The sequence below is a fragment of the Somniosus microcephalus genome, chromosome 27 (genome assembly GCF_052327205.1).
Source record: "Somniosus microcephalus isolate GS21.2 chromosome 27, FLI_Smic_1.0, whole genome shotgun sequence".
Classification (NCBI taxonomy): Eukaryota; Metazoa; Chordata; class Chondrichthyes; order Squaliformes; family Somniosidae; genus Somniosus; species Somniosus microcephalus.
Genome location: NC_141013.1, coordinates 2,937,174 through 2,950,008, shown reverse-complemented (window position 1 = coordinate 2,950,008; position 12,835 = coordinate 2,937,174). Strand labels below are relative to the sequence as shown.

The following is a 12,835-nucleotide window of genomic DNA, read 5'->3' as shown; positions in this document are numbered from 1 at the left end:
TTGCTGTATGTATAAATGCATCAATGCAATGGCCGCGGTAGAGTGTCCAGGGATTGATAGACATCCCGGACAAGATACTGCGGTGCTGTGTTAAGATCATGATTTCGTCTCCCGGTTTAGCACAGGTATGAGGACGTGAATTGAAATGTAAGTACGGTGCTTCTAATGATTTGTGTTCCTTCTGCTCTATCTGGGAACTTAGAAATATATGTTTCATTTAAAATAGGGAGAACTTAAAAAAAATAAAATGCTTCAATGCATTTTAAGTTAAAAGTTTTTCATTTAAATATCGCTCCATCAGGCTCGTCTCCAGAATTATCTCTTGTTCGTTATTGAAGAGCCTTGGCACTGTATCAGTAATGCTTCTAAAGCGCGTACAGTAATTATGATTAACTTTTTACAATTAGAATTTTAGGAAGCTTCAGGGATGCCATTGCGGTGTATTTGTGCTATTTAGTTTCTGAAATAAGTGATCAAGATTTTGCAGGGGCAACTCGCTGAGCGACTGAATCCTAAAGTTCCGAGCAGCGGATTCGCTCACGGGGTAAAATGACAACTATCGGTGAAAAATCTCCTAATGCTGGCAGCTGCAGATTTCTCTTGTCGGTTCATTCACTGTTGAGTTCAACCACAAAACATAAACCATCAGAAGGATGTTAAGAATGTATTCGTAGTTTTTCCCCCTACATTACAACAGTGGCTACACTTCAAACATACTTCACTGGCTGTAAAGCGCTTTGGGACATCCTGCGGTCGTGAAAGGCGCTATAGAAATGCAAGACTTCATTTTTCTTTAAAGGTACTATCTGATGGCGAAAGGGTCTTGCATGAATATTTCGCCACGTTCGCACACGGAGAGCACAGATGTTTTATTAGTGTTGTTTTAGATCTAGTAAAAGGTTGAGATAAAAATATTGCAAACACCCTGACATCTCCAGCTGCAGCGTGGTGCGTTTGTGGTGGAATCTTTGAAACAAGCTCTTCTTAATTATTCCAAAAACAGCCCGCCTGAGCACTCAGTAATAGTTCCACAATACTTCTTTGAAAGGGGTCCTGATGGTAACTCTTCATCACAATGTCAGCCTGTGTTACATGTAAAATTTAGCTGGTCTCTGACAGTTCATTTCCCCTTGCAGAACAGTGCATTCATTCCTTGCTACTGTAACTCTCCATTTCCGTTTCTCTGGTTGCAGTGAATGAAGACCGAGGTTAACAGAGGGGAGTTGCAGATCAGAAGTATGGGTAGTTTATATATGGAACACAAACCATGGCGCAGCACAGGCTGGATTAGGATGAGCGTCGCAAACTGCTGCATCTGAACTATGCAGGGACATTAAGAAATATGTAGAGACGAGAACAAGCGCAATTGCTGGAAACGTGAAACAGAATCAGATGATGTTGGGAATGTACTTGAAAGAGAAAGGTGAATGTAATGCAATCTGTAGACGGTACAGTCACTGGGGCAAGTTTGCGTCACAACACAAACTTTTACAGCGTGTGCCGGTTATATTAGCTTTTAAATTCAGTGTTTAACATAGAATGTGGCAGCAGGGAGAATCAACAGCAACACTTTTATAGTGCCTTGAACGTAGAAAAATGCCCCAAGTAGCTTCCTAGGGAGGTGAAGAAAACAATGGACGCTGAGCCAACGAAGGGGACATTAGGAGGGGAACAAAAAGCTTGGTCAAATAAATGACCTCAGTGAGGTAACGACATCAGTGTGCCACGGTCATTTCGCACTCCTCAGTCCTTCGAGGCGGTCACTTCCCTTCACCTCTGCCGGAGACAGCAGATTTTACATTCATCTCCTTATCCTGTCAGATATAGAAAAATACTACAATGGCAAAAAAGGAACCAAAGGGATCCTTTAATTTAATATATCACCAAGACAAAGGATGCCCAATTCACAGCACTGCCTGCCCCTGTCCCGCTCCAATGTAAACTCCCCAGACAGAGCCTGAATCGAGACTTGCTGCCTCTCGTGGCGTGGTGTCCGCCACCAGCTGGAGAAACACTCGGACAGCAAGGCTCTCCCAACACCGCAATGTTGGTGCAAATAAGCAAAACTCTGGGAAAAATGAAAGAACATGAAATAGCATCTGTAAATTGTGCAGTGCAGTTTGAAACACATAATTAATGAGCAATAAATAATAGTGTATTGAATGTTTAGCTAAAAGAGAAGGAATTCTTAAAGAACAGGTCTAGGTAGTGTGATCAATCTGTTGTTTTAAATCATATTTTAATGCAGTTACTTGACTAAATTATAATTTAAAGATTCGAAATGAGTGACATGTCAAAAACCAGCCCTCTCCTCTCAAAAACACTGTCACAGTAAGGTTGAGAGGAAAATAAAACCAAATGACAGTATATGGAACCCTAGAACTGCAGTTTATATGAAACACTGATGTTTCTATCTCCAATTTTTAAAACAGAGGATTCCAAAATGATTTCCGTAACATTGCATTTTGAAAGGGAAAGTTAAAATTACCGCCTGTCCATGAAAGAACAAAATCAACTTTGACTGCTGCATAATGTTGGCACAAGAGGCGGCCTGAAATAAGATGGATTTCTCGGCAAAGTTTTACGATGGTATGTGAGCGGGCGCTGGGGAGCTGATGGGCATGCCTGTTGTTGCAGAAAGTTTCTCCCTGAGTTGGTCTGAAGTGACAGAGTGTGAGCGCGCACGCGCGTGTCCGGGGAGGGGGGGAATTGACGTCACGGGGTGGCGGGGAGTGACGTCACGGGGTGTTTGGAGAGCGACGTCACGGGGTGTTTGGAGAGCGACGTCACGGGGTGTTTGGAGAGCGACATCACGGGGTGGGTGGAGGGTGACGTCAGGGGGCGCGCGCGCGCGGGAGGAGCGGCGGCGGTCCGGGGCCTTCCGCTTTCCCGCGCTGCGATAGTCCGGGCCGGGAGCCTCTCCTTCCCCTCGCCATCTGCTTTTTCCTGAAGTAATAATAACGCTTCCCCGGGCCTGTCACCCCCCCAATCCCCAGGCCTGTCACCGCCCCCCCCCAATCCCCGGGCCTGTCACCCCCCCAATCCCCGGGCATGTCACCCCCCCCAATCCCCAGGCCTGTCACCGCCCCCCCACAATCCCCGGGCCTGTCACCCCCCCAATCCCCAGGCCTGTCACCGCCCCCCCCCCCAATCCCCAGGCCTGTCACCGCCCCCCCCCCCCAAAATCCCCGGGCCTGTCACCCCCCCCAATCCCCGGGCCTATCACCCCCCCAATCCCCAGGCCTGTCACCGCCCCCCCCCAATCCCCGGGCCTGTCACCCCCCCAATCCCTGGGCCTGTCACCCCCCCAATCCCCGGGCCTGTCACCCCCCCAATCCCCGGGCCTGTCACCCCCCCCAATCCCCGGGCCTGTCACCCCCCCCAATCCCCGGGCCTTCACCCCCCCCCAATCCCCGGGCCTGTCACCCCCCCCCAATCCCCGGGCCTGTCACCCCCCCCAATCCCCGGGCCTGTCACCCCCCCCAATCCCCGGGCCTGTCACCCCCCCCAATCCCCGGGCCTGTCACCCCCCCCCAATCCCCGGGCCTGTCACCCCCCCCAATCCCCGGGCCTGTCACCCCCCCCAATCCCCGGGCCTGTCACCCCCCCCCAATCCCCGGGCCTGTCACCCCCCCCAATTCTCGGGCCTGTCACCCCCCCCAATCCCCGGGCCTGTCACCCCCCCCAATCCCCGGGCCTGTCACCCCCCCCAATCCCCGGGCCTGTCACCCCCCCCAATCCCCGGGCCTGTCACCCCCCGCAATCCCCGGGCCTGTCACCCCCCCCAATCCCCGGGCCTGTCACCCCCCCCCAATCCCCGGGCCTGTCACCCCCCCCAATCCCCAGGCCTGTCACCCCCCCCAATCCCCGGGCCTGTCACCCCCCCCAATCCCCGGGCCTGTCACCCCCCCCAATCCCCGGGCCTGTCACCCCCCCCAATCCCCGGGCCTGTCACCCCCCCCAATCCCCGGGCCTGTCACCCCCCCAATCCCCGGGCCTGTCACCCCCCCCAATCCCCGGGCCTGTCACCCCCCCAATCCCCGGGCCTGTCACCCCTAATCTAATCTAATTGAATTTTTTGATGAAGTAACAGAGAGGATTGATGAAGGGAATGCAATGGATGTTGTCTACATGGATTTTCGGAAGGCGTTTGACAAAGTATCACATAGAAGGCTGGTTAACGAAATTGAGGCTCATGGAATAGGTGGGTCAGTGGCAGCTTGGATAAGGAATTGGCTTAAGGACAGAAAACAGCGAATTGTGGTAAATGGCTGTTTTTCAGACTGGAGGATGGTAGACAGTGGTGTTCCCCAAGGGTCAGTGCTGGGGCCACTGCTTTTTTTGATACATATAAATAACCTGAATATTGGAATACAGAGTAGAATTTCTAAATTTACCGATGACACCAAACTTGGGGGTGTGGCAAACAGTGAGGATGATATCAATTGACTGCAACAGAACATAGAAAGGCTAGCAGAATGGGCAGACAAGTGGCAGATGGAATTTAATACAGAGAAGTGCGAGGTGATGCATTTTAGCAGAAGGAACAGGGAGAGGCAATATACACTTAATGGCACAGTTTTAAAGAGTGTGCAGGGACAAAGGGACCTGGGAGTTAATGTGCATAGGTCCCTGAAGGTGGCAGGACATATTGAGAGAGTGGTTAACAAAGCATATGGGATCTTGGGCTTCAAAAATAGAGGTATTGAGTACAAAAGTAGAGAAGTTATGCTGAACCTTTATAAAGCGCTGGTTAGGCCACAACTGGAGTATTGTGTCCAGTTCTGGTCACCACACTTTAGGAAGGATGTGAAGGCCCTTGAGAGGGTGCAGAGGAGATTTACCAGAATGGTTCCGGGGATGGGGGATCTTAGTTACAAGGACAGGTTGGAGAAGCTGGATTTGTTTTCATGAGGGTTGAGGGGTGATTTGATAGAGGTGTACAAGATTATGATGGGTTTGGATAGGCTAGACGGGGAAATGCTGTTCCCACTGGTTGATGATACAAGGACTAGGGGACACAGATTGAAGGTTTTGGGCAAGAGATACAGGGGAGATGTGAGGAAAAACTTTTTTACGCAGCGAGTGGTGAGGACCTGGAATTCGCTGCCGACGGAAGTGGTGGAAGCGGAGACACTCGATGTTTTCAAGGGGAGACTGGATAGGCACTTGAGGGAAATAAACTTGCAGGGCTATGGGGATAGAGCGGGGGAATGGGACTGACTGGATTGCTCTACAGAGAGCTGGCGTGGACTCGATGGGCCGAATAGCCTCCTTCTGTGCCGTTATGACTCTGTGACCCTAAAACCCCGGGCCTGTCACCTCCCCCCAAACCCCGGTCCTATCACCCCCCCCTCCCCCCAATCCCTGGGCCTGTCACCCCCCCCCCCCCAAACCCTGGTCCTATCACCCCCCCTCCCCCCAAACTCCGGATCTGTCATCCCCTCAAACCCCCTCACACATGAGGTTTAGGACCTCCACTGACAGGATGGGATCCGGGCGCCAAACCGGCCAACCCTCAATCAGCAGCCACTCAGCTGAGGTTCCAGGAGGCATGGCACTTCTAGACAGGTTAGTTAGAATTAACCCTTTAATCTTCTGCGAACAAGTCAGTTTTAAAATCTCTTCCTTTTTTTTGGTTGTTGTTATTTCCCCACATTTAAGTTACTGCGCGTGTTGCGTTTGGTAATTTTCTGAATGGGCAGCAGTGAGAGCTGGGACGGGGCCCGGTTACCATGGAGCCAGAGAGGCCGCTCGGCCCATCGTGCCCGGGCCAGCTCTCCCACCGAGCACTCGGGCTCCGGGTGAGCCAGGCGCCATCTCCACACCGTTTCCTCCCTGGGTCAGCAGCGGGCACCATCCATTTGCAGCTTGCAAAACCCTTTAATTCTTGCCCATGTTGTGTGTATGTGGCATTCGGCTTACTTTGTTGAATTATGATGAGGGAATTCCTGTGTTTGCCGGCACTTTGATCTCGCTTGTCAGGGAGCAGAAAATCCGCAGCAAAACATCAACTTGTATTTATATAGCACCTTTAGCGTAGTAAAATGTCCCAAGGCGCTTCACAGGAGCGTTATAAGACAAAAAAATTGACACTCAGCCACATAAGGATAAATTAAGGCAGGTGACCAAAGGCTTCGTCAAAGAGGAGGTTTTAAGAAGCGTCTTAAAGGAGGAAAGAGATGTAGTGAGGCGGAGAGGTTTCGGGAGGGAGTTCCAGAGCTTAGGGTCCAGGCAACAGAAGGCACGGCCACCAATGGTGGAGCGATTATAATCAGGGATGTGTAAGGGGCCAGAATTAGAGGAGTGCAGAGATCTCGGGGGAGGGGGGTGGGTTGTGAGGCTGGAGGAGATTACAGAGATAGGGAGGGGTGAGACCATGGGGAGATTTGAAAACAAGGATGAGAATTTTGAAATCGAGGCGTTGCCAGACCAGGAGCCAATGTAGGTCAGCGAGCACAGGGGGTGATGGGTGAACGGGACTGGGTGTGAGTTAGGACACGGGGCAGTGAGCACAGGGGGTGATGGGTGAACGGGACTGGGTGTGAGTTAGGACACGGGGCAGTGAGCACAGGGGGTGATGGGTGAACGGGACTGGGTGCGAGTTAGGACACGGGGCTGTAAGCACAGGGGGTGATGGGTGAACGGGACTGGGTGTGAGTTAGGACACGGGGCAGTGAGCACAGTGGGTGATGGGTGAACGGGACTGGGTGTGAGTTAGGACACGGGGCAGTGAGCACAGGGGGTGATGGGTGAATGGGACTGGGTGTGAGTTAGGACACGGGGCAGCGAGCACAGGGGGTGATGGGTGAACGGGACTGGGTGCGAGTTAGGACACGGGGCAGCGAGCACAAGGGGTGATGGGTGAACGGGACTGGGTGTGAGTTAGGACACGGGGCAGTGAGCACAGGGGGTGATGGGTGAACGGGACTGGGTGTGAGTTAGGACACGGGGCAGTGAGCACAGGGGGTGATGGGTGAACGGGACTGGGTGCGAGTTAGGACACGGGGCAGCGAGCACGGGGTGATGGGTGAACGGGACTGGGTGCGAGTTAGGACACGGGGCAGTGAGCACAGGGGGTGATGGGTGAACAGGACTTGGTGCGAGTTAGGACACGGGGCAGTGAGCACAGTGGGTGATGGGTGAACGGGACTTGGTGTGGGTTAGGACACGGGGCAGTGAGCACAGGGGGCGATGGGTGAACGGGACTGGGTGTGAGTTAGGACACGGGGCAGTGAGCACAGGGGGTGATGGGTGAACGGGACTGGGTGTGAGTTAGGACACGGGGCAGTGAGCACGGGGTGATGGGTGAACGGGACTGGGTGTGAATTAGGACACGGGGCAGTGAGCACGGGGTGATGGGTGAACGGGACTGGGTGTGAGTTAGGACACGGGGCAGTGAGCACAGGGGGTGATGGGTGAACGGGACTGGGTGTGAGTTAGGACACGGGGCAGTGAGCACAGTGGGTGATGGGTGAACGGGACTGGGTGTGAGTTAGGACACGGGGCAGTGAGCACAGTGGGTGATGGGTGAACGGGACTTGGTGTGGGTTAGGACACGGGGCAGTGAGCACAGGGGGTGATGGGTGAACGGGACTGGGTGTGAGTTAGGACACGGGGCAGTGAGCACAGGGGGCGATGGGTGAACGGGACTGGGTGTGAGTTAGGACACGGGGCAGTGAGTACAGGGGGTGATGGGTGAACGGGACTGGGTGCGAGTTAGGACACGGGGCAGTGAGCACAGGGGGTGATGGGTGAACGGGACTTGGTGCGAGTTAGGACACGGGGCAGTGAGCACAGGGGGTGATGGGTGAACGGGACTGGGTGTGAGTTAGGACAAGGGGCAGTGAACACAGGGGGTGATGGGTGAACGGGACTTGGTGTGAGTTAGGACACGGGGCAGCGAGCACAGGGGGTGATGGGTGAACGGGACTTGGTGCGAGTTAGGACACGGGGCAGTGAGCACAGGGAGTGATGGGTGAACGGGACTGGGTGTGAGTTAGGACACGGGGCAGTGAGCACAGGGGGTGATGGGTGAACGGGACTGGGTGTGAGTTAGGACAAGGGGCAGTGAACACAGGGGGTGATGGGTGAACGGGACTTGGTGTGAGTTAGGACACGGGCAGCTGAGTTTTGGATGACCTCAAGTTTACGTAGGGCAGAATGTGGGAGGCCAGCCAGGAGTGTGTTGGAATAGTCAAGTCTAGAGGTAACAAAGGCATGGATGAGGGTTTCAGCAGCAAATGAGCGGAGGCAAGGGCGGAGACAGGCGATGTTACAAAAAAGTGCCAGATTGTAACTCACCGTAACCACGCACTCAAAGTTAAGCCTTTTCTTTCTGAAATGCTGCATCTGTAAAGACAGTGCGACTTGCCCAAGCAAAATGGATTTAATATTCTTTGGTTGATGGTGTGCATGTACGTTATCTATTAAAATATCGCCACTCTTAGCCTCTCCTAAATTTAAATGCCGAGTTATCAAGATTAATGCATTGTAAAATTTGCTTACCATACTAATCCTCTGATTAAAAGTATAGCAAAGTCCCGAAGGACAGAATGCTGTCTCAGGAATTACATTTAATTTCTCTCCTGTATCAGTTTGGAAACAGTTTTTAATGTGGATAGTGCTGAGGTTTAACTTTGGAGAAAGCGCCGTTTGTCTGGAAGAACATGATGCAGAATTTGTGGCATTCACAGTAAACTGTCTTCCTTTGCTCCTTTTGCTAAAAGCTCGGGTTTTATAAAGTTTTCTCTCCCATACTTAGGTTAATTAACTTTCCAACCAAAGGGACCCTGTCAAATGCTGGTTGCATTTGTGGTTTTATGGGTGTATTGTGCCAGTGTCCAGTCAAATCTTCGCAGCTATCCACCATGACCACTGTAACTTTTAGTGTCGATTTATGGGGAAAAATCTGTGGGTGGATTGCATTAAAAACCGAGCTATTTTGTTAATTGACTGGCTCAGGAATACGTAATTTTGCGCATTTTATACTTTTATTGTTGAACTGTCCGTGCACCCTAATGCTGCAGATTGGAAGTCTGCCATTCTCCACTTTCGTTTTCATTGTAATCTCTGGGGATTATCAATCGAGGGCTGTTAAATCAACTTTAAACAACAAACCATCTTGCTCAAGGAATTGTGATGTCTTTATGCCAGGAGCACTAGGTTTTTTTTTAGATGAATCAAGTATAGTAAGACTTAATTTTGGCAGTATGCAAGTTAAGTATAGACTGAGAGCCAGTAATGGGCAACAGTTTGTCAAGATTTTCTCGGAAAGGAAGGGGGAAGTGCATTATGACTAGTCTTTGTTATCAATGTATTATGTTGTGTGCTTCACTATTTATATTTTATATATAAATAGTGATCCTGCTTTTCATAGTATTTAGTTAATGAAGCCCTCTAACTCAGCATTTATTACTTGGGTTACACCTAAAGATCTAATTTCTCCAGTAGATTCAAAGTGAACTGCTATAGTCTTAAAGTAACTTAAAAATACTGAGTGCTCCAACCAAAAAGTACATTGAGAAGGGGAGTTGAACATACCTGTCTGTACTGTGTGCAAAGGTGGCATTATTGTGCAGTGAGAGACCTTCTTTAGAAACATAGAAACATAGAAGATAGGAGCAGGAGTAGGCCATTCGGCCCCTCAAGCCTGCTCCGCCATTCAATGAGATCATGGCTGATTATCCAAATTCAGTACCCTGTCCCTGCTTTCTCCCCATATCCCTTGATCCCTTTAGCCTTAAGAAATATATCTAACTCCTTCTTGAATATATTTAATGAATTGGCCTCAACTGCCTTCTGTGGTAGAGAATTCCACAGGTTCACCACTCTCTGGGTGAAGAAATTCCTTCTCATCTCAGTCCTAAATGGCTTACCCCTTATCCTTAGACTGTGACCCCTGGTTCTGGACTCCCCCGCCATCGGGAACACCCTTCCTGCATCCAGTCTGTCTAGTCCTGTTAGAATTTTATAAGTTTCACCGTCCTTTGAACCTCTGAATAGACTACCATAATCTTACTTTTAGTGTGCAGCATAAATGGGTCAGGTTTTGTGATCTGAAAGCTTCCTGACATGAATGTACTCCCCATCAATGGGTACATTTCACACTTGATTGAATTCAGAGGCAATGCAGTATAAGTGAGATGGGGAACATTATTTGTTAGACATTGAGTAGGGATGTACGTATCTAGTAAAGTGCATCCGGAATGATTTACACAAACTAACAAATGCATTAAAAGTGGCCTACATGAATCTCCACCAAACCCAGAGTCTGCATTTTAAGGAGCCAATATAAGCAGAAATTAAACTTGACGAAATGCTGATATTAGTCAAATCAGACTATAGTAACATGGGACCTAATTTCAATGTGTTGAATATCCCCCAGCCCACCACATAATGCACCAAATTTGTCACTTATATCATTCCCTTCAACAACAACAATGACTTGTATTTATATAGCAGCTTTAACGTATTAAAACACCCCAAGATGCTTCACGGGAGAGTTATTATACAAAATTTGACACGGGTTACATAAGGAGATATTAGGACAGATGACCAAAGCTTGGTCAAAGAAGTAGGTTTTAATAAACGTCTTAAAGGAGGAGAGAGAGGTGGAGAGGTTCAAGGAGGGAATTCCAGAGCTTGGGGTCTAGACAGCTGAAGACAAGGCTGCCAATGGTGGGACGAAGGAAATTGGAGATGCACAAGAGGCCAGAATTGGAGGAATACAGAGTTCCCAGAGGGTTGTAGGCTTGGACGAGGTTACAGAGATAGGGAGGGGTGAAGCCATGGAGGGATTTAAACACAAGGATGAGAATTTTATATTTGAGGCATTGCTGGACCGGGAGCCAATGTAGGTCAGCGAGCATGGGGTAATGGGTGAACGGGACTCGGCGCGAGTTAGTGGCAAGCCCTAGTATACAAGATCCCTTCTAATCCACAGAATGGGCTTTGTTGAAGAATCTCAATTTTTTTGACACAACCAACAAATACAATGTACATATTTGTGTTCGTAACCAAATGATTTTTCAATACAAATCAGTGTGCATATCATTTCTGGAGAACTGTAATTGTTTGTTGTGTGAGCAACTTGTAGCACAGCACCAGGTCTCAGAGAAGGACTCGGATCTGAACATGAAGGATAATGTTTTGCAAATAAATACATTGAATTTCTTAGTAAAGGACTGGGAATTATTGTTAAATGAAGAGTACTAGACTGAGCTAGATAGTAAGTGAATTATATATAATAAATCAGTTTAAAGAGGAAGTCTCAGTATCAGACCCACTTAAAAAAATTAAAAACAATTATGATTAACCTCAAGATCTTTTTGTAATTTTCAGATTTCCTTCATTTTAATAATTTTGCTCAAACAATGAGCAATGATAACCTCATCAGAAGGACTGGGTAGGATGGATTTCTGGACCTAGCCGTGTGAGGAAGCTGAATTAAATTCACACCATCATCAAACAAGGATAGACTTCAGTCGGAGCTCCAACATGCTGTGCCACAAAATGATAGGATACAATACAAGGGAAATCTATCACTTTTTGGTACAGCATTGTTGAGATCCTACTGAGGCATTGTAGGTTGATGACTCTTGCCTTAACGTTAGTTTGTATTGTATGTAGATTCAGCTCCCTTGCAGTCGGTGGTTCAGTAACTCCTCAAAGCAAGTACCTTCAATGACATTATTAGCACTCAGTGTTTAAACAAAAGTATTTTTTTAAAGAAAGTAACCTTTTTTATTTGTGGCACGTTGTTTAATACATTTTTTCTCTCCTTCCTCGGTTTGGTATCTCTCTACAGGGCACACCTTCCTCAGTGAAGAGGACAAGTTGAGTACCTGTTCTTAAGCTTGTATCAGTGCTGCTTCTGTGCTGGTCTTTGGCCAAACGCCAAAGACGAGACTCTATTAAACTACGTATTAGTTTCCTTTTCCATCCTTTTCAGTGTGGAAAGCTCTTGTTCTCTGTTGGAATATTGTACTGCCTTAAGAGTCTGATATTTAAAAGTAGTACTGTTTTGGGGCAAGGGAGGTCAGGAAACTGGTTGGCACAGTGATTAGAACATTATCTTTTCACTTCTTTGGATTTGATTCAAATTGATCCTGATTGATGGGATCAAATTGGCTCTCTCTGTTGGCTATAAAGATCCTAAGTGAAATTAGTTTTAAAATCTGATGACTGTATTGGTGCCATTTCCTGCTCTCGCTCTGAATTAGAAAATTTCATTCACTTTGCTTCCAATTTCCACCCTTCCCTCACCTTCACATGGTCCATCTCCGACTCTTTCCTTCTCTTCCTCGACTTCTCTGTCTCCATTTCTGGGGATAGGCTATCGAAAAACATCTAATATAAGCCCACTGACTCCCACAGCTACCTGGACTATACTTCCTCCCATCCCTCTTCCTGTAAGGACTCTATTCCATTCTCCCAGATTCTCCGTCTCCATCGCATCTGTTGTACATAAAATAAGAACATAAGAAATAGGAGCACGATGCCACTAGTGTTCCGATATGTCTTCCTTTTTCCTCAACCGAGGATTCCCCTCTACTGTGGTTGACACGGCCCTCGACCGTATCCGTTCCATTTGCTGCACTTCTGCTCTCACCCCTTCCCCTTCCTCCCAGAACCATGATAGGGTTCCCCTTGTCCTCACCTTTCACCCCACCAGCCTCCACATTCAACGGATCATCCTCCACCATTTCCGCCACCTCCAGCGTGATCTCACCACCAAACACATCTTCCTTTCCCCTCCCCTTTCAGCATTCCGAAGGGACCGCTCCCTCCGCAACACCCTGGTCCACTCCTCAATCACCCCCAACACTTCCTC

The 12,835-nt window shown here is 48.9% G+C and overlaps 1 protein-coding gene across 1 annotated transcript in view; it reads left to right on the top strand.

Moving 5' to 3' along the window:
- Positions 1-12,835, top strand: part of megf11 (multiple EGF-like-domains 11) — a 469,877-nt gene continuing 457,042 nt past the window's right edge. Inside the window, exon 1 of the mRNA XM_085968349.1 lies at positions 1-147. The gene's annotated coding sequence lies outside the window, so the exon portion shown is untranslated. The remainder of the gene's footprint in view (positions 148-12,835) is intronic.